Raw genomic sequence first — 21,958 nt, 5'->3', positions numbered from 1 at the left:
AGAACTGCTTGACACAGTACTTCCAAGTCAAGGAGAGGAGGGGAGACATGGCCTGTCCCAATGACCCATTCTCACGTTCACTTTTCCAGCAGTCAAAGCTGTCTGAGGCCCACAGGGTGTTGTAAGGATATAAGGGATGGCTGGATCTAGCCTGTTGGGTATGTTTACTTTACGTGAGTGAAACAGAAATCTCAATTGCTTAGAACCTACAATAGCCAGGAAAAAGGTAAACACTTCTGTTTTCACTGGAGGCCAAATCAGTCACTGGTTCTTTTTGCCAGAATCTTTCATTCTTCTTTCAGTGAGGCTCCAGGCAGGTTGTCTGTGCCAAGCATTCCTCCATGGCCACCAATAACCTGTAAGAGCACCTTTTTCTTCAGAAACAGGGCTATGGGAATATGGCAAATTATAGAAAGCTCTAAGGAAAAGGTACTTCTGGGTGAGGTGCAAGTCCCTTGTTGCTAGTAAAGTTGGGAGATGGTAAGTTCCGTAAGTTTTCCTCTACCAGGCCTGAGGTTGGGGTAGGGTAGGGAGGGGTGGGATAGAGGTCTTTAAGCCAAGCTGGTCTCACTCATTAGAAAGTAAAACTGTCCCAGAGAGTGATCTATGACTAGAAGCAGGTTTTGTGTCCTTGCCCCAGGGAGATCAAAGTGCAAATAGCTTCCATTGTGGGAGTCCTAGGGAGTAAGTGTTGACTCCCCTAGGACTCTAGTCCTAGAACTGACCAGGTTGGATGACCCCAAATCTTCTAAGGTTGCTGGGTCAGAACTGAAGGCAGGCCTGGCCAAGGCACTCTCATTCCTCAGTGGGTTAAGGATTGAGGCCAAGCTGTGATGGAGGCACCACCCATCCTATCTACCAGTGTTTGACTAAGAACATTTTTGTTTTCTCTTAAGTACTCATTTATGAGTCTTTTCATGAGTCTTTTCTGGTGGCTTTGGCTTATTTCTTTACACTTTTGAAGAAGTAGTTCTTGGTTCATAATTAATGACTCATGCCTCACTCCTTAGAAAACTCCTGTTGATAATTTTACCAGTAGACCCCCATGTATTTTTCAGGCATGACTTTTGTTTTCTCCTAGCCAGAGCTCTGCATTCATTGCCACACAAGCTAATGTGGAGGTGATTCCTATAGATAGGTGATTTTTTGTCCAATTGCTAAGTGTAGCATCTCCCTTATTCTCATGTACCTTAGTAATTGTATCAAATACTTAATAGAGTTCTTGACAAGTATGATAAACAAAGTTCAGAGGTGAAGATGCAGCTCAGTGGTAGAGTACATCCCTGGCAAACACATGACTCTCAGTTCAGTCCCCAGCACCAAAAGGAGGAAAGGCAACAAATGTTAGGCTCAGGAGAGGATACATTAGGACTCATAGAAAAGCAGCACCCAGATTGGCAATGAGGAGTTGTGAAATGAGGGAACATTGGTAGAATATTTGTAGGGGGGAAGAAGAAAGCCCCTTGATGTGTGTACCCTTTTAGAAAGCAGAGGTAGAAACAGGGAATTAACCTCTGGTAGTCAGCCTAGGCCGTGGAAGGAAGAAGCCATGACATTTATGTTACTCTAATGGGACCAGAGTGTATAGTGGCACCACCATACCAGGCCATGGCCTGACAAGAACAGACATTCTTGCATTGGAGAGGTGTCTTTTGACCACTTTGGCCATGTTAATGATATTTCCTTATGCTGTTTCCTTTTTCCTTCCAACTTGTCGTACCTATAGCAGATCCTGTCCAGGAGACCCATTCTCTCTAATCTTATTCTCTAAAAGTCTCCTAGTTTAAGGAGGCTGCAATGCTTGGTAAGAAATGTATGCATTATCCTGCCCATGTAATTGTAGCCCCCCTGTACAGTATGTTCTCAAATAAAATAAAATACAATTAAAAAAAAAGTCTCCTAGTTTATAGCTACACATATCCTAGACCAAAAAAGTAGGGGGTAGATACTCTGTCAGACATAGATTGAAACTGAAAGGTATCTTTAAAGTAGACTTTGACAAGGTTCTGGTATTGACAGTCTTGTGTTGATATGTGCTGTGATTGCAACCAGCTTCTGGTCTAATTCTGAGATGACAGTGGGAGAGAAATGGTGATAGGACATCATGGACCACTATGGTTTCAAACCCTTCACAGGTACATCTCCATTCATGGATGTGCTATCAGCCAACATACAGATGTCTGTTAAAGGGGTGATGGCTGGGAAAAGGAAATTTATTGGCCACAGATGAGACCAGCCTTTGGACAAGTGGTTGCATTTCAGTGTGAGGCAAAGAGTGCCTACCTATACAGAGATATTTTTCAGGAAGCAAGATGATTCACTCACATCTTCTTATCCACAAAATAATCTGAGAATAACTCTGGAATCCCAGAGGTGAGAGTCATGTGCTTTGCGTTTCTACACGACTGCTTTGCTTCATGGCTCTTTATGCTCTTCTGAAACCTCCTTCTGAGCTGGCCCACAATGTGCCCAGGAGGCAGGAATCAAAGGGGACTTGGAAGCTTGGCTGCTAATCACTCTGGTCACACTGACTTGGGGCTGTAGGCATGTGCTGGGCATCTGCTCTATTCTAATGGTATGGGCTCCAGTGGGAGCTTTGGTTCTTACCAGGAGAAGGTAACAGTGCCTCTGTTTTTGAGCCATCTCCCAGGTCAGGATGTCTTTATCTGCAAAGGCTTGAGCTTTGCCATATCTCTCATCATGACAGGTTTCTTTCTTTCTTTCTTTTTCTTTCTTTCTTTCTTTCTTTCTTTCTTTCTTTCTTTCTTTCTTTCTTTCTTTCTTTCTTTTTCTTTCTTTCTTTCTTTCTTTCTTTCTTTTTTCCTTCCTTCTTTCTTTTTCTTTATTTTGTTGGTCATGGGACTTGAACTCTAGGCCTAGGGGCTGTCTCTCTGTTCTTCAGCTCAAGTATAGCTCTCTATCACTTGAGCCACAGTGCCACTTCCAGTTTTCTGGTGGTTTCTTGGAGATAAGTGTCTCAAGGCCTATCCTTCCCAAGCTGGTTTTTTACTGGCATACTCAGATCTCTGCCTCCTGAGTAGCTAGGTTTATAGTCAAGGGCCACTGGCGCCCAGTTTGACAGGTTAATTATTTGCTAAACATAACAATGGCTGCATTCTGTCCTGGGAAAAGTTTCCCTATCATCCTACAACACTGATGGTCTTAGTGTTGTGGCAGAGCACACAGCAAGGGGGCTTTCTATGTATGCATATTGACTAATACCTGAAAAGGCAGCTTGCAAAGGCCAAGGAGATTGTTGTTGAAGAGATTGTTGTTCAAAAGCCCCTAGTGCTAGGAAGGCTCTGGAAATGCATACATCTCAACTTGCACTGGGCATTTCCAAATTTTAAGTTCTAGTGTTGTTTCTTTTCCTTTGTACACAGCTTGAGTAGGTTGTTCCAGACAAGGAAAGCTACCTACAGAAGGTCTGTGTGCTAGCTACACTCATACAGAACAAGCAGTTCAGGGCTTGATTTTTGGTACACTTTTAGACTGCAATCTCTTCACTGGTGAGGTTTTTTAATGTTTCCAAGATCATTTTAAATGATTTTTTGCCCTCTCACCATATCACATAGGTTTCTATCCTAAGCTAAATCAGCAACAACAATAACAAAAACAACAGACTGGACTCACTTGTAAAGTAGTTAAAAGTGCCACCTGCTGTTCAAACTGCAGAAATACCCATTTCTTGTAACCTTCAGAGAAACAAAGGCTTTCTTTTTATTATTATGATTATTATTGTGAAAATACCATACAGAGGGGTCTTTAAAATGCTTATAGTAGTCTGTACCCAAAGTGGTCCTTATCATTGGAACTTATGGTGACTTCCCGGTGATAAAAGAAGTCCTGAGTGCCCTGAAAACAGCCACTGCCAATGACAGCAGGTCTATCTCAGTGCACCCGGCAGCATCTTCTATTGTGGCCTGGACTTAATTTACTTCATAGACCATCTCACAGATGATAGAAAGAGAAAAGGCACCAAGATGGCAGATGCAATCAGGTTTGCAGAGCCAATGTGTTTGCATCGGGGTTGGGGTTAGTTTTCCAAGTACTAGAACTGAAGATCACAGCCCTGCATAGGCTTCAATGTCAGTCATTTAAGTCAGTTGACTCAATTAACTCATCTGCTCTTTCTATGAGTCTGACATTAATGACTGCTTATCAGAGGCCAACAACTGAAACCCAGCAAGTGCTCGGCATGTTGGCTAAGAGTGCTGTATAGATAATGTACAGCTGCATGGTACTTGTGCTGTACACTTCTCCTATGCTTCCCCGAATTCTAAATATTTCTAGTAGAGAGGAAAAAAGCTGAATCAGCTAATGAACACATCTTACATCTGTTGGGTTGTTTTAATAGTATTATGGTTTGATTGGACTCAAAGCCTCATACATGCTAGGCATGCATTCTACCACACCTCCTGCCCCCATCTTGCTTTAAGTATTTTAAGTAATTTTTGGGCTTTGCTCTTCCCTCACATACACCTCCCACAGAGCTGGGATTTCAGGAATGAACCACCTAGCCAGAATAATTTGTTGAGATAAGGTCTGCTTGCTAAAACTTTGCCTAGACTAGCCTTGGATCTCAGTCCCCCCCCATCTCTGTTATTCCCCAAAATAACATACCTATGGTTTGAAATATTATAATCCCATTATTATTCTGAGTTCTCAGATGTGGTGCTAGAAGGCATTGCCTTCTTACTTGACTTGAAATTATAAACCTTCATCAGTGGACATAATTCTGCTCTAGACTATCAGAACCTCATATCAAAGTGTAGACACTGCTCATTGTTAAATCATAGTTCAGGATATGTTGCATGTCTTTAAGCCTCACTTTTTACACACACACACACACACACACACACACACACACACACACATATGCACACACATACACACAAACACACACACATACCATTGTCTTCAGTGGTGACTTTGTACATCTTCTGTGAGACCACCTGAGTCCTCTCTTATGTATCTTAGAGCTTTTCTTACCAATCTTGCTGCTCTCCAGTCTTCTCCCTCCTCAGGTGTCCAGTCTCTGCCCTTGACAGTGGCTGAGGCTTGTAGTACTGGGATTAGAGAAAGAGAAAAGATAGATACAGATATTTAAGTAGAAACCTCATCTCATGCACTTTTAGGTGATTTTAGATGATTGTTTTCATCAGATCCTCACTCCTATTACTTCTCCCAGCCTCCCTATGCCATGTCCTTCTCCTAGATCCCACAGAAGGCTCAGCTGATATTATAGGAAACTGAAACATTGTGCTTCTGTGAAACCTGCATTGCTGCTGCTTTGAGTAAACGTATTTTTATCAGCGATAATTTTGCTTAATGGAATATGGGAGAATCAGAAAAAACTACTTATTTAAAGCAGTTTCACTTAACCTTTCTCTTACTCAGTTTATTTAAATTAACTTTATATGCCTATGAGGGACATTACACAAAACAATCTTTCTATGTATTGTATTTTTGCTTGTTTCTGTGGTATCATGACTCAAATTCCTTAAACTTTTTGAGGCAAAGATCTTCATTGTGGCAAATATTCAGAATGGAAGGAAAGGGAAGTGATAATGGAGATCAATTAACATCTTACATCATCCACTGTCCAGGGCTGCTATTTCCACTATTGGAATTGATGATACCCAGTTTGCAGATTCATTGTCATGAAATGGCCCTTACATCATTGATAAAACTGAGTATCTTGGGTTCCCTTTATAGCATTGGACTTTTGATGTCTGCATACTATGTGTCTGAAGGACCCAAGAGCAAGCTTATCTCCACAGAAGTGAGGTCTCCTCTCATGATAGAGTGAGATAATGTGCGGACTTTCCAAAGGAAGAGGCTATTATTCAGCACTCCTATATTACAGGATTTGGAGAGAGAACAAAACAAACCCGTAAACTCGCCCTAGAACTTGACCTCTTCCTACTCATTCCTTTCTTCAGATAATAAAGCTGAGTAAGCTGAGGAAGGAAGCACACTACCTCCTAATTCAAATTTTGTTGCCTGGTTTCCCCAGACAATTCCTACACCCTTCCATGAGGGTTTGACCTAATATCTGATCTTGTCAAGTGTCTTCTCAGAAGGAATTCTATTGAATAATAATGTCTTCAAAAACTAACTTTGTGGAAAATCTTTCCTTCCCTTCCATATCTAAGACAGCCTTTAACTCAGTTCACAGATAATCCAGTGGGAACAAATACAAATTGAGTATGCTGCATTGTACACCTATTAATGTTTATGGGCTTTAATATTAAGTTTTAAAAGATAAGTATAAAAACCAGGAGCCTGCTGGTTCATGCCTGTAATCCTAGCTACTCAGGGGGCTGAAATCTGAGGATTGCAGTTTGAAGCCAGCTGAGACAAGAAAGTCCATGAGACTCTTATCTCCAATAAACTACTAAGAAAAAGCTGGAAGTGGTGTTGGGATTTAGTTGGTAGAACACTAGCCTTGAGCACAAAGAGGCTCAGAGACAGTGCACAGGCCCTATGTCAAGTCCAATGGCTAGCAAACACAACCGCATGTATACTTAACAAAACTGTACACATTTCCTCTTTAGGTCCATCATGATCTCCTACCACTAGCCACACTGCCGCTGGATTTTTGTAGTTCATGATCATACAGCTTTGTGGACTGGAGAGGTCTCTCCTGACAGGTCATTTCTACAAAGATTTGGTGGGTGGCTGTGTTTTAACAAACTGAGTTTCTGTTCAACTCATGTTTACAAATGAGTTTACACATCATCATTGCACCCTTCCTCTGAGCAGGGCTGCTGATGAATTTAGCATGGACCTCTGAAATAGAGACATAATTTCATTTGACATTATTATCATTCCAGGCAAAAATTGAAATTCCAGTTATAAAACAATGTATCAATCCTATTGAAATCCTGGTATTGATTTTCCTCAAAGACTTTGAAACCAGAATTTTTTTTAATCTTGAAAATGTAGTACAGAGGGGTTACAATTACACGAGCAAGGTAATGAGTACATTTCTTTTTTTGGGGGGTGGGGAGTCCGGTCATGGGCCTGAACTCTGGGCCTGGTCGCTGTCCCTCAGCTCTTCACCTCAAGGCTAGCGCTCAACCACTTGAGCCACAGCACCACTTCCAGCTTTTTATTTCTGCTTCTGTGGTGCTGAGGAATCAAACCCAGGGCCTCATGCATGCAAGGCAATCTCTGTACCACTGAGCCACCTTCCCAGCCCAAATGAGTACATTTCTTATCAAGCATTGTTCCCTCCTCCTTTGTTTCCCCTTACCATCCCTTCCCATCTCCCTCCCCATACCATGCCAGAGTTGAAAATTCATTTTTGACATAACGTCTTGTACATCTCATTGTTGCAATGGGTCCACCTGTATCCCTGTTTAAACAATTTGTTTTTTCCCTTCCCCTCCACAAATTATAGCAACATCAAATACAGTGAAAACAGGGATTATACTGAGGAGGAGGGACATAAAAAACCACAAAACAATCATCTTATAAATATGTTTAAAACAATAGCAAGAAAGAAAAAATATGAGTCCTTATCTTGGGATTCATTTCACCTAACATCAACTCCTCTGAACATTTCTGCTTGTCTCAGACATATACTAGTCATTGTAAATAAGGGAAACCATGGGACCTGTGTTTCTTTGGGCTTGAGATGAGAATTTTTTATGTATGTACAAATATATCATGGGAGAAGCATGGAATCATGGACAGTTTTTTTATTCTTATGTTTTCATGTACCACAGCTTTATTGTTAAACTCCATTGTGAGCTTTCGAATAATGCCTTGGGCCATCTCATTTAGAAACCTTAGATATTAGTGTGGCTTATTCTTTTAAAGGATCAATTCTTGCATAATGCAAAACATTACTTACCTTGGGGGCAATTGGCAAGGCTGAGATGAGGTTGGCCTCACCTAATGGACTACACCTCACACCAGTTGCTGGAATCTGCATCTGCAAGCCCTGTTCTCCTGTGTTCCTTACAAACCTCCCAACCTCCCTCCTTACAATATAATCTAGCTGGAAGCAGTGACTCACATCTGTAATTCTAGCTACTCAAAAGTCTGAGATACATCCAGAGGATTTGTGTTAATACCAGATCAATTAGAAAAGTCTGTTAAAATTGAGCCTCCAATGATTAGTACAAACAGGACTGAAAGTGTGATTCAAGTATTCAAGTGCCAGCCAACTAAGCAGAAGACCCTGAATTCAACTGCAGGACTTGCACAGGGGTGGGGGGGGGAAGGGAGGGGGAGGGGAGATGCAGCACTATATTCCATCTTGATAGTATTCAGAGGATGAGGAACTAGTAGGAAGTGCCTCAATAGCTGTTGTCAGTCAAGCTCTGGCTTAGAACTCTGTATATGAAAAGTTTTAGTTATTCTTCAAAGGTCAGGCTCAAACTACCTATAAAGAGTCACTTTATATGTATGTAGGTATAAGTTTATGCTTTGATCTACTCTGTGAAATCAGAACAAGAGACTACCTCTGAAAACAGAATCAGCTGTATGGTGGGGAGGAAGAAGCAGATTCCCTATATAGTATAGCATCAACCTCCCTGGAACTACAAAGCCTATAAAACAAACTCCAGCACAGCATTGGTTGTGTTTTATGGCAAGTTCTTGTTCCCTGCAAAGGCCTCCCTCTCCCATGTCTGCTTTGCTCTCCAATTTCCTGTGGCAGTAGCATCCAACAACACATAATGGGATACAGGCATTGAGATGCTTGCTGATCTTTATTTCCAACCTTATGTCTTAAATTAGCTTATCTCCATGTCCATAAGTTAATTTAGTCCAGTTTATAAGACCTTAGAAAATACGTGTTTCCAATTCAATGTGTAAAGTCTCCTTGCAGGGGCAGGTTATATCGCTTAGTCAATAACCCTTCAGTCAGTACCAGACAATCTTAGTGCCAAGTTCACTCTGAATTTTCCCTTTTCTTGGATACAAGAACTCCCTAAAGTCAGTATGATCCTTGGGTCTTCAAAGAGAGAAAGTTGGAAATGCTATATGCAATAGTCAGAGTGGCCAAGAGCCACTGTAAATATGAAAGCCCTTCTGGCTATGTCACCTACAACTGGTGGTAGCAGCGACACCTGTGTAATATCCAGGCTGTAGGTAAGCCTTTACAACCTGCAGCAGGTAGATCCACAATCTACCTTTTCTGGGAGGAGGCTTTTTAAGAAATCTTAATTTTTATGATTTGCATAGTTTCTGCTTGGCAACTTCCAATCTAGAATAGATTTTTGTCATCTGCTCACATATGCAATGTTTTTACTTGTTCCCTGTGTACTTTTTTAACTTTAGAAACTTAGTGAATACTTTCATCCAGTTTAAGAAGCCTAATTTTGTAGCAGTAAAAGGCCCAGCCATTGGACTAGGAGCATCCACATGGCCTCTTTGTAATGTGGTTTGGACCAAGGAAAAGGCTTGGTTCCAAACACCTTGTACCCCCGTAGGACAGAATCCAGATGGCTGCTCTACTGATATCTTTCCCAAGGATATGAGAGGCACATCTGTGAGCACCTTGGTTAAAAACTTATTTTAGACAATGTCCTAAGAACCTGTGCTTTGGGTGTTGTTTCACTCAGGGTATCTTGTGTGTTCTCTGGGGACATTTCATCAAACCCACTTGGTTCATGTAGTGCTGTAATACTTCCCAGGAGAAGGCCTTTCCTCCCATGAGGAGCCTCCAGATTTACCTAAATCACACTGATACCCAGTTTTCAATCAAGAATTTTCTTTTACTTCACTTTAAAAGCTGCCCTTTTAAAGTGGCAGTGGGAGGCCATGCACTAGTGGCTCACACACTAGCCTTTTGGGAGGCTGATACCAGAATTGCAGTTTGAAGCCATTGTAGGCAGAGAAACCCAAGAGATTCTTATTTCAATTAGCCTGGAAAAAGCCACTAGGGATCAGTGGCTGGAATGGTAGAGTGCCAGCTTTGAACAAAAAAGAGCTAGGTTAAGAGCCATAGGCCCTGAGTTCAAGTCCTATTATACACAATATCCCCCGCACCCGTACCCACACACCTTCCCCAACAAACACACAAAAGCAATTAGGGAGCAAACTTGCACAAATACAAGAAGCAGGGAGAGGGGTTCAGTATAATTTTGTAGTTCATTTTTTCACTATTTAAATTGGTCCATTCATGATGAGAGATTGTGTTTGTGTTTTCTCAATTACATATACCTTGTTCCTTAGTTCTAGAGACAGACTGAGAGTGTTGGCAGAGAGGAGAATCCACAAAGATTGAATTCTGTTGAAGAGAGGGACTGGATGTCAGATTGGATAGGGGACAAGTGCAACTCCTCCAGCTCCACCACTGAGTGTCCCATAGTTTGACCTGGCCAATTGGCATGATGCTGTCTTTGTACCCATCAGTGTGGGGAGTGCAGGAAGACAATTGTGTCATGCAAAATGACTGTAGCTGAGGGAGTTGCGGAAGGAACTGACAGCCCACAGCTGAAGTAACAGGATCTCCCTTTGGGGTTCACAGCTAAGTTTACTTCCTCATGTAGAAATATCCAGTATCCAAGGGTATCACTTCCTTGGGGAGCCTACAATGAGGGGAGATAGTACAATTTCAGGCAATCTTGGGAGCAATTAGAGTACAATGAAGAAGAAAATGTGTGTCTCCTCTCTGAAATTCCAGAGGGTAAGAGTAACTGAGGAGAGGAAGCTGTCAGTCACTGCTGAGTTGGTAGGGTTGAGAAGGAAGGCACATTGGAGCTGGGAGTCACATGTGTAATCCTAACTATTTAAGATGCTGAGATTTGGATGATCATTATTCAGGACCAGCCCAAGCCAAAAACTGGGTGACATCTCCTCTTAAGCTATCAATTAATATCAACTTCACTACAACAGGAAGCTTAAAATAGGTGAGTCCAGGCCCAGGCATGTACCTGGATAGGAAGCAAGACCATAACTAAAAAATGACCAGCACAAAATAGGAATATAGCTCACCTACCTAGCAAGTACAATACTCTGAGTTCTAACACGAGTACCATGAACAAGGTTAAGCATGGTGACCTCGGTGCCCCAGTGTGATTCACTGAGATGGCTGCAGCATCTGTTGCTCTGTAGGCTCCTGCCAAAGAGGAACAGTCCATCGACATCCCTCAATCTATGCTTACCAAGACAGCAAATGCTGAGCAGAACCCCTCACAATGGCCAAGGATGGAGGTTTAGTTGGAACTTTGGCCCCTCAAAGGAGAGGAGAGCAACGATCTGCAGGACCAGATGGACTCCTGAGTGAGAGAAGGGCAGAAGGAGGCAATGTTGAGGTTGGTACGGGGTTTGTGTTTAATGACTACTATGGCTTCAGTGGAAATGTTCTGACTTTGATTAACATGTTTTATGACATGTGAATCAAGGGAGAGCTAGGGCAGTGAGGGAAACACACTTGTGTAAATTTTCCATAGGTTGAAACTTACTCTAAAGTCTAAGTTGTTTTTGAAAACTGAAATGTGGAGAAGTTGATAAAAGAGCACAGCTGCCCAGTACTGGCACTGTTCTCTGTAGATTTACCTGCCCTATCCATCCCTCTACTGGTGGGTACTTGTCCCCAGGGTGCCTCATACCCCATCCCAGTGTGCTGCTCAATCCAGAACAGCTGCTGTTGGGCAGGGAGGATCAGGAAGCCCTGATGCACTCATGTGCCAACAGTGCCTCCTTCCCTTGGAGGCACAACACAATCCAGAGCTCTGCAGCACCCTATCATTGCTATGAATTGGAGTCTCCAACATTTGGGCTTTGCCTGCATTATTCCCCCACACCTCCAGACCAGCCTTTTGGGGACTTCTGAGACCTGGAGGATAAGAAAGGGAAGCCTGGAGGCAGCATCTCTTCCCATTGGAGCACTGAGTTTGCCACAAGGACCTAACAGGCTGAGAATCTTGGGAATGAAAAATGCAGGGTGGCTAAACTTTGATACTCTCTGCTAACATGTCAGGCATTTACTGACATTTATATTCTAGCCCTCTGTGTCCACCAAACCATGGCCATTTGGGGTGTGTGTGTATGTCTGATAAGTCAGAAAGTGATTGCTAGCAAACAAGAATGACCAGTGCTAATGGGTTCATATGGTTGACTGTACTGGCCCTTTATGAGAGATCTCTGGTAGATCTGAATGTGATGTTGCAGTTGACAATTCTTTCCATCAACCCATCCCTCTATTTATCATTCAATTCACATCCTATTCCCTACTTTTCCAGCTCTCTGACCAGCAGTCCAGGTTAACACTCAGTACTGTTCAGCCCCAATACTTTGACATCAAGTAGATGACCAGTGCAGTCCCATTTGGGGTCATTTTCCTCTTCTTGTCACTATAGGATGATACTGTAAGGAAGTGGCCAGTCCCCTCCTTGGCTTGCATACCCACACTGTCTGACCACAACAAATCAATTTCTATAAGCTCATAAGTTCTTAGTAAGTATGAAGGTGTCTTCTCAGAAATTGCATGCCACGTTTTAGGCTCCTGTCTTTCTTCACCTGTAGCCTAGCATACCTTCCTTGGGCAGAATACTGAGTTTTTCTGAAACTTTGCCAGCAATTTGAGAAGAGTAAGGGTTGGACTCAGGTCTCAGCCTCCTACTTTCCTGATATCCAGGAGTCCCACACGTACAAGAGAGTATTCTGCCCTCACCTGGGATGTCCATGTTTAGCACATGATGGTATCGCATCAGGTCCCATAGTGGTCCACCTGGCATTGAAATGCTTTTTTGTCCATTTTACTATGCTGTGTCCACCTATCCCTACCTGATTAAGGGTAGATCTTTAAGCTCATTGTGAGTTATTACTGAAGAAGCTGACTTGCTAGCAATTAAATGCTAATTCTACCACTAAAGAATCCTTATTTCCAGGAAAATGTTAAGATCATTGTAAACAATAATCTGGGGGAATGTGTGGAGGTGCAATGGTATGGGAGGATGAGAGTCAACTAGAGGAAAGACTAAGTAAATATGGATAGGTAAACACCATCTAACCAAATGGCATTTTGGAAGTGGAATCTTTGTAATGAATGTTGACAGTGGTAGAATTCTTGATGGTTCATTGTGTTTGGAAAGATAAAAATTAGTTTGAAGTCTCTGCAACATAAGCACGTGCAACTTAATATTATCAGTGTACACAACAAGTGCATGAGTACGTGAAGTTGTACACATACACACACATACACAAAGTTGGAATTGAAGAGATGTTATTAGTACAGACCTGGGACTAAAGGACCTGTGCTACAAGCAGCACAAGGTGACCTATACTATGACAGCTCTTGCTCATATTGTATGCTCACCGTAAGCCATACTTCCAGCCCTTCTTTTGCGATTATTTTGAAGGTGGGATCTCAAGACTTTTCTGCTTAGACTGGTCTCAGAGCCACCATCCTCCAGATTTAAGCCTACCTATTAGCTAAGATCACAGGTATGAGCCACCAATCCTGGCCCACTGCTTGTGTGTTTAAGTGGAAAATGGTTAACAGGGGGCTGGGAAGGTGGTTCAGTGGTAGAGTGCTTGCCTTGCATGCATGAGGCCCTGGGTTCGATTCCCCAGCACCACATAAGCAAAAAGAAAAAAAGCCAGAAGTGGCGCTGTGGCTCAAATGGTAGAGCACTAGCCTTGAGCTGAAGAGCTGAGGGACAGCGCCCAGGCCCAGAGTTCAGGCCCTACAACCGGACCAAAAAAAAAAAGAAAGAAAGAAAAGAAAAGAAAAGAAAATGGTTAACAGCCTTGAATCAGTCATGTCATTCACACTCTTGGCAAAATTCAGGAACTCCTTTTATTGTCTTGCACATCCAGTCATTTGGAAAAGTGAAAAGCACAAGTCAGGAAAGACTCCCTAGTAACAAACAGATGTGTATGGAGCTAGCTGGGAAGATGGACCACCATGACAGTGTGCTGGCTAGAGACAGATGGCTCCAGTTAGACCAGATGGAGAGAACCAGATAAGGGCATGAATAGAATGTAATGGAAGAGAACGATGTTAGAGCTATTGGCTGACTTTCAAAGGGCAGAAAACAAAAAGAAGTAATGAGACTAGGCATGGTGGTACATGCCTATGATCTGCATACAAAGGTAGCTTAGCCCAAAGTCCTACTTAGATTAGACCCTATCTCAAAAAAGAGAAGTTACTGAGAGAACAGAGTGGAACCACTATCACTGAGTTATCTGGACCTGAACATATTGGCATATACTATTGAGAATATACTTCTATTGGCTAGCAGGACTAGGCTGTGGCTTCCCTACTATATGTTGAGAAAGAAAATGATGTTCTAAGATGGGAAAATTCAGTGGTCCTAGAGCCCTTCTCCTTTATCCACTCTCACTTGTCTGCCTTGAAGAACTGACTTAATATAAAGAACAAGGTTTAGTGAGATTTCTGATAAATGTTTACTTATAGTAGATCCTTTTCCCCCAAGGACAGGCTGCTTAGTCAACCTGTGTATTAGCAGAACATTCCACACTCTTCAGATGCTTATGATCTGTCCAAGACTGTGCTCAAATGCCAGCCTCACTTAGGGTGATGTTCAGAACCTTGCAAGGCTGTCTGCTGAGGAACAGGTCCCCTGCCACTGTGTTCATCCTTCTTGCCTCTCTTGAAGGGTGGTGAGTCAGCCATACCTGTGCCCTCCAGCATTAGTTCGTGTGCTATGTGCACTGCGTGGAAGTAAAAAAGCAGTGGAAACTGTAGTGTCCTGTGGGCAATTTTCATGAAGATTTCATCTCTTGAGAAGGGAGACTCTACCCACTGCTTGTTTACCTGAAGCCCAGAAGCTCTGGGTCTGGTTTTCAGCACTGCCAGGGAAACACAGAAGGAAGTCATCATTTCGACCCATTCTCCCCTCCTCACCCTGCATGAGCATCTGGGAGCCTGTTGTTGGAATGGTAAATCCAGACACTTTCCTCTGAAACCAAAATGAAAACCTGGGACAAAATTAAAGTCAGTGTAAAGTGAATAAGCATGTATCGATTTATACACTATTACATGTTGTAAAAACAAAAGAATGTTCACTTCCTTCATGCAGTCATTCGAAGTCATGTGTCAGACTCACTCAGCATGGCAATAATTTTGGGAACATCAAAGTCCTGGCTGCTTTGTCTCTTATAGTTATATCCACATGGTGAAATGTGATATCCAGCAGTAATAGCTCAGCCATTAGAACATGGGCTCTGTCTCAGGAACAAATCACTTTTTGTAACTCAGAGAGGAAAAGAAACCCCAGACAGCCATTCTATGCCTGGCTCACTTCCATAAGATTAACAATTACTTGGCCTTATTTATGGCTCATTTTCTTGCATATGAAGAGTTCACACATGGGAGCTGACTTTAGAGGACAGAGTGCAGATAAAGGAAGTTAAAACAATAACCTCAAACACAAAGTAGACCTTTTCTAGTTCACATTTTTGGAGTCCATATGATTCTGAATGAGGTTATGTCTTTCTCATAATAGCTCAACCCATCTGCCCATTGGATCATGACTCTACACAATTCATAATTAGTGTCTACTAGCACATGTGCCACAGGATCTGGGGTTTGTGAGTAACCATCCTCATTGTTGACATTGGGGGATGAGGCTCCCTCTGTCTGTTTGCATCATGTTTCACATCTCAACACTCTCCTTCCTTTCAGGCCAATGAAATGATGCTCAGTGGTTGGAAGCTGACCTCACAGGAGACTTGTGGCAAAGGCCTGGTCTCCCAGGTTTCTGGCCAGGGAAGTCATGGTTCTAGTCATGGAGCTTGCCTCCTGTAATACAGTTGCTCATGTAGTTGTTTCTTTTACATGTTAGTTTTTTAAAAAATAAAATATTGGGTTGGGAAGGTGGCCTAGTGGTAGAGTGCTTGCCTAGCATGCATGAAGCCCTGAGTTTGATTCTTCAGTAACCACATATCCAGAAAAAGCTGGAAGTGTTGCAGTGGCTCAAGTGTTAGTATGCTAGATTTAAGCAAAAAATGCTTAGGGACAGTGCACAGGCACTGAGTTCAGGCCCCAGGAATTGCAAAAGTGAACAAATTGTCGATCAGCTTTTACCACTTCAGGCCATAAAAAAGGGTAACAAGGCTCAGGACTGTTGCTACAAGAGTTCATGTCTTCCCACAAACAGAGGGATAAGGCTCCTGTCTCTCACTTTCCAGTACCCAGAAAACCCTAAAATGGTGAATGGATCAATAAAATGTGGTATACATGTATGAGGTTACATATATATATATATATATATATATATGTATGTATGAGGTTACATACATACATATATATATGTATGTATGTATGAGGTTACATACATGTATACCACATTTTATATACATATATGTATATATAGATATAAATATATATACATATATGTGTGTATATGTACATATATACATATATATAAATGTATGTATGAACACACACACACACACACACACACACACACACACACACACAAACAAACAGAGAGAAATCCCACTCATCTGTCAGAGAGCATGATAGACTACCATTTGTAATAATGTGGAAAGACTGGGAAAGAATTATATTATGGGAAGTAATCCAGACCCAGAGAACACAAGCTGCATGGTTTCCCTTATTTGTGGCTGCTAGAATGTTCCAATAAACCCAAAAGCAAATACATTCAGTTGTATGCTAATAGTTACAGATGAATTAACTGAAGTATAGTAGACTCTATGAAGAGCAGAAATAGTGTGGTATTTTTTCCTCTAAATGAATGTTTAATGGTCTGCCAAGAAAACAAAAACTCTCAAAGTTTGTCTGGCAATCCATTCACTTGTTAATAACTTAGTAATTAAGGATGCGCTCACCAGAGTGGGCAAGAGTAAACGTAGTAGTCACACACATTTTAGTGACTAAAATTCCAAAGCTTACTGACATCACAAATAAATGTATCATGTTTAAAATTTTAATCTATTTCTATTTCCTGACTTGCCACACCAAGAACTATTGTCTTACAAGGGAATATGAAAATAAAAACATCCATTTGTGGAAATGAACATGAGATTAGTTGTTCTTTCTTAGAAGTTTGTCTCAATGAAAACAAAGAATTAAACTTAAATGCTGAGGAAAATAAATGTTATTACTTCATTATACCATAAAAGAATGTAAACTGTGAGCAAGGTAAATATGACAGGCAAAAATAAGGCAAATAATAGAGTTTCAGTGAAGTAAATTTCTTTTTTCTCATTGCTATCTAAAACTCTCCATCTCTGTGTTCTTCTAGTACACAGCTGAGAATCTTGCAGACCTCTTAAGGACCAGAGCAGAATGGACAATCTCCACACAGGCCAGATGAACACAGTGAGTTGACAAGTACCCAAGGAGTGGGTGTTTCAATATGGGAAACTGTTGGAATAATTATTGTTTCCTCATAATCCAGACAAATGTTCACGCCAAGGTCCAAAAATGTCGAAGTCAGGCTTATAAAGGCCACAGGTGAAAAAGAAATAATCTAACATGAAAGTTAAATGTTTCAAACAGGAATGTGGTAATGCATGACTGTAATCCTAGAACTCCGGAATGTGAGGCAGGAGGATCTTCACTTTTAGTCCAGCTAGGCAATAAAGTCAGGTCCTGCCTTAGGAAGCTCAGGTTTCCTACTATCACTTGCCAAAGAATAACTACTTGCACTAGAAGCACCATCTGAAATTTCCATGGCACCCTCTCCATCTTCACATTCATTGCCTTTACTGGTTTCTTCTCTGTCACTGTCCATTTTCTAGTCAATCAACTGCAGTTCATCTCCCTTGGCTCTATCTTCTTTCTGTACACAAATTGTTCCTGCCAATAGTGCCAATCCCATTGTTTCTCTGTATTTTAAACAGTGTCCTATCTTCATCTGATTGATCATTTTCACTGGATCTCCATGGTATACTTGTGAGCTCAATTACTAGATGTGGTTGTTTCTTTGGTCTTGGAGATAATTCAATATTTCAATAATTCAATATTTCAGATGTCCTGAAATCCCTCTCCAAACTTGAGCCATGCTTCAGAGAGGGAAGCATCAGCTGTGCCCACTCTCCTAAGACTTGTTCTTCTGACCTGTGGTGGACTCTTTTGGAAAGGATGGGTACTCTATGTCCCACTTCCCTTTCCACTTGGATCTGCTGGTGCCATCACCAGAGACATAGTATCAGCCTATGATAATAGACTTGTTTTGAGAGAATAAGACAAAAACCAATAAAGGAATCACAATGAAAGTATATGGTGTTCAGTGTGAAAATAGAAAATTCATAGTGAAGCAAAACTTATGCAGGTCAAACCTCCATTTTCAGAGGCCATGAAGGTCAAGCCATCATACTAGTTCTTCATGTCTGTGTGTAACATATATCCTCATGCTCTTCTGTGGTCATGTAGATCATACTGACCACCAGGAGTCACTGGAAGTACAGGACACATTGGTGCAGGGGTGGAGGGGTTCTCCTGGAGGCCTTTTTTGGCACTGACAGGCCAGCGATGAGGGCAAGAAGGAGGCAGCAGTAGTTGCAGGGATTACTGCCAATTATTAGATATTAAATTATGTCTCCATTTAATGATGTGTCCCAGTTGAACAATTAATAAAGCATTAATTAATAATTACTCAATATCCCATTATTGTTTATCATATATGTACATATACACATATATATTTACATATTTTATAGAATGAGACAGATGTCTTATATAATTAAATTATGCATCATGTGTCACTACCTATTATTCGATATTTAATTATGTCTCCATGTAATTTTTATTCTGGTAATGCTTAATAAAATATTAATAAAACTTAATACACTTCCTATAATTGTTGCATCTAATTTAATCTAGAATGATTCACTAATTCAACCCTTTATCATTTATTGTAGTGACAATTATTCCACTTATGACATTTATTACATTTATGACATCCTATTACATAGCATATAGATTTGCATCCAAATTATACATCCTACCTGACACTGAGCACTTTCAAAGAAAAAGAAAACATGTCATGCTTAGCTTCTCACTCCAAGATTATACTTTTGGCAGTGCTGGGATCTAAATTCAGGGCCTAGAAGTTCATGAATGGGTGATAGTAAACACAGCAGCCAATTCAGCTCCTAGCCAGTTTCCAGGCCCTGAAATAGAGCCCCATCTGTTGACTCAATATTGTGCTTAGTGTAGCTATTCATTAAATTTTTTGTTTCATTCATCTATTTGCCATTTATTTTATTGACTGTTATTACACATGGAATATTTATTACATTTATTACAGAGGATATAGATTTGCCTATGTATGAAACTTCACATCTGACATCCAGGACTTTCACAGAAAAGGAAAACATGTGTCACCATGGGCTTCTTACTCCACGATTCAATTTTTGTGAGTGCTGGCATCTGAATTCACAGCCTACAAGGCCCAATTCATGAATGGGTGAGTGTCAGCATGCCAGCCTGGTGCATATTGAGCCCACAAGTAGTTTCCATCACCTGAGATCGAGCCCCAGGGTTTGAAAAATAAGAACAGATTAACATGTAGATGGTAGTGCACAAATAAATATAGATCTTTATAGAGTGCCAGAGATGTCTATACAATATTCAGTTATATATGCTATATTCCTACCAATTCTTGGGTACTTATTATGCCTCCATGTAATTAATATTGTTTTCATCCTTATTGAATTATTAATTAAATCAACCACTGTCCCAAAATAATTGCATCCATGTAATTAATAGTATTCTTTTAGTGTGCCAAAAATATTCATTAAACTCCATTGGCCTCCTAAAATCACTCTAACCTTGACATTCATAACCTTCCATCAGTATTCCTATGAATAGGAACGAGACTTTTAGGATCTCCCACCATTGGTAAGGGTCAGGACCGGGCTTCCCACCCAGGGCCTATGTTGCCATGTTGGCCTATGGCTTCCCTGATAGCCCGCCAGCCTTCAGCAATGCTAGGTTACCAACACTTTTCAACTGTGTCATTCAGACCCAGGAAGGTCACCTTGCAAAGAAAACAAATGTAAAACTTGCAGCCATATGCAAGTTGCCGAGTTTTTTTTTTCTAGTGTTTTATTTTTTTCCTGTCAGCCTTTGGGGCCCAGGAACCCAGGTTTGGCTGTGGGTCCAGTGGCTGCACCCTAGCCTAGAGTGATTGAAGCTGAGGCAGAGTTGCTGCGACCTGAGTTCAAGCCCTGTGCTTGACAAAATAAAAATGCATACATATATACATACATACATATATGCATACATACATACATTAAAAATATCTAAAATATTTTTTGAGGCTCCTTGGCTTGGAATTCATGCCATTTTTTTCTGCCAGGCCTGGGATTTGAACTCAGGGTCTGGGTAAATCTGCAGCATTGTGGGGGAAGGGGGAGGTCATCATGCTGGAAGACAAGAAAATCAGGCCTGTCTCCAGAGCCTGAATTCAAGTCCTAGCACTCGTATACATTTTAAATACATGATTTATATTTACATACACATGTTTACTGCATATTGCAGTTAGTGTAGTTATTCATTTTATTTTGTTTTATTTATTATATATTTTAGTGAGTATGATTACACATATAATATTTTTTACATCCTATTACATCGGACATAAATTTGCCTGTGTATTAGACATCATTCCTGAGACCCCGGATTTTCACCAATTAGGAAAACAAGTGGGACAATTGGCTTCTTCCATCAGGATTAAGTTTTTGGCAGTTCTGTGGTTTGAACTCTGGGCCTAGAAGGCCCACTTTATGAATGGGTCAATATTAGCACACCAGTCTGATGCAAGTGAAGTTATCGGGCAACATTGAGGACCTGAGATCAAGCCCTAGGAGTGGCCACTATATAAACACATAGATGTGTAGATTTCAGTGTATGTGTGTATTTACGTATGTATATGCATCCATAAATGTATGCAGAGACAGATAGACATTTATGTAGATTCTAGTGTATAACTCTATATAAAGTGATGTCTATATTTTACTTTTATATATTCTACTACTACCAATTATTTGGTCTAAAATTATGCCTCCATTAATTAATCACAGTACAAGACTTAATAAATATTAAATTAATCAATGACCTGTATTTATTGCATACAAACTTATAGAATGACTAGCTAATCAGTAATTCAATTAGTACATTTCAAACATCCTATTAGTGTTCCTATACATGGAACAATTTTCCTAGGATCTTCAGCAGTGTGTAGGTGCAAGTCCCAGAATCCAACTCAGGGCCTAGGTGTGTGAGTTGAGCTTCACTAACAGCCCACCAGCCTTCAGCCATGCAAGGTCACGTTCAATTTTCAAGCCAAGTCATTGAGACCCAGGATGGTCACAGTGCAAAGGAAACAAGGTAAAACAGTTATGTAAAACCTCCTGGTTTTTTCCTCCTAAATTTGTGTTGGTTTGATTTTTTTTTACCAGTGCTGGGAGTTGAACTTGGGTCCTAGGATCCCTGGATCATCTGTGGGTGTAAAAGCTGCACCCCAGCCTAGAGTAATCATGGTTTAAGGCACAATAAAATGCTTCCTTGAGCAAAAAGAGCTCAGGGAAAATGTCTAGGTTCACAGTTCAAGCCTCAAGACCTGCAACACAAAAAAAGAGCCAGTAACTCCATGTGTCTGTGTATGAATGCATGTATTTCTATTGGTGAACATCCAGATTCTCTATGAAGAAAAGCACCCAGCTAGGAAATTTGCTTTGAATAGAATGATTTCATAGCACAGAGAGAGCTTTCAAAACAGTGCATGTGCCGGGGCTCCCCTCACTGTTCCCAGTGTAGCCTGAATGTTTCTGTGCACCCCAGGCTGCTGGAGGAAGTCTGCCTCATTGTTGGAACAGGCAGACAAAAAGCCTCACTCCTGTACAGCTTTGTAACAATTCATCTGGGGGCAATTGGTGAGGATGAATGTGGGTGGGCTCTGAAGTCCAGGAGAAAAAGGTCTCTTTGTACCCCAAGGTCTTTCTCTCCCCAGTGCTGTGTTTTGACAGGAAGCTTTCATTTGTGCCACCTCCCATG

Source organism: Dipodomys merriami, unplaced genomic scaffold (genome assembly GCF_024711535.1).
Source record: "Dipodomys merriami isolate MVZ:Mamm:240054 unplaced genomic scaffold, mDipMer1.0.p SCAF_67, whole genome shotgun sequence".
Taxonomy (NCBI): Eukaryota; Metazoa; Chordata; class Mammalia; order Rodentia; family Heteromyidae; genus Dipodomys; species Dipodomys merriami.
This window is presented reverse-complemented; position numbering follows the sequence as displayed.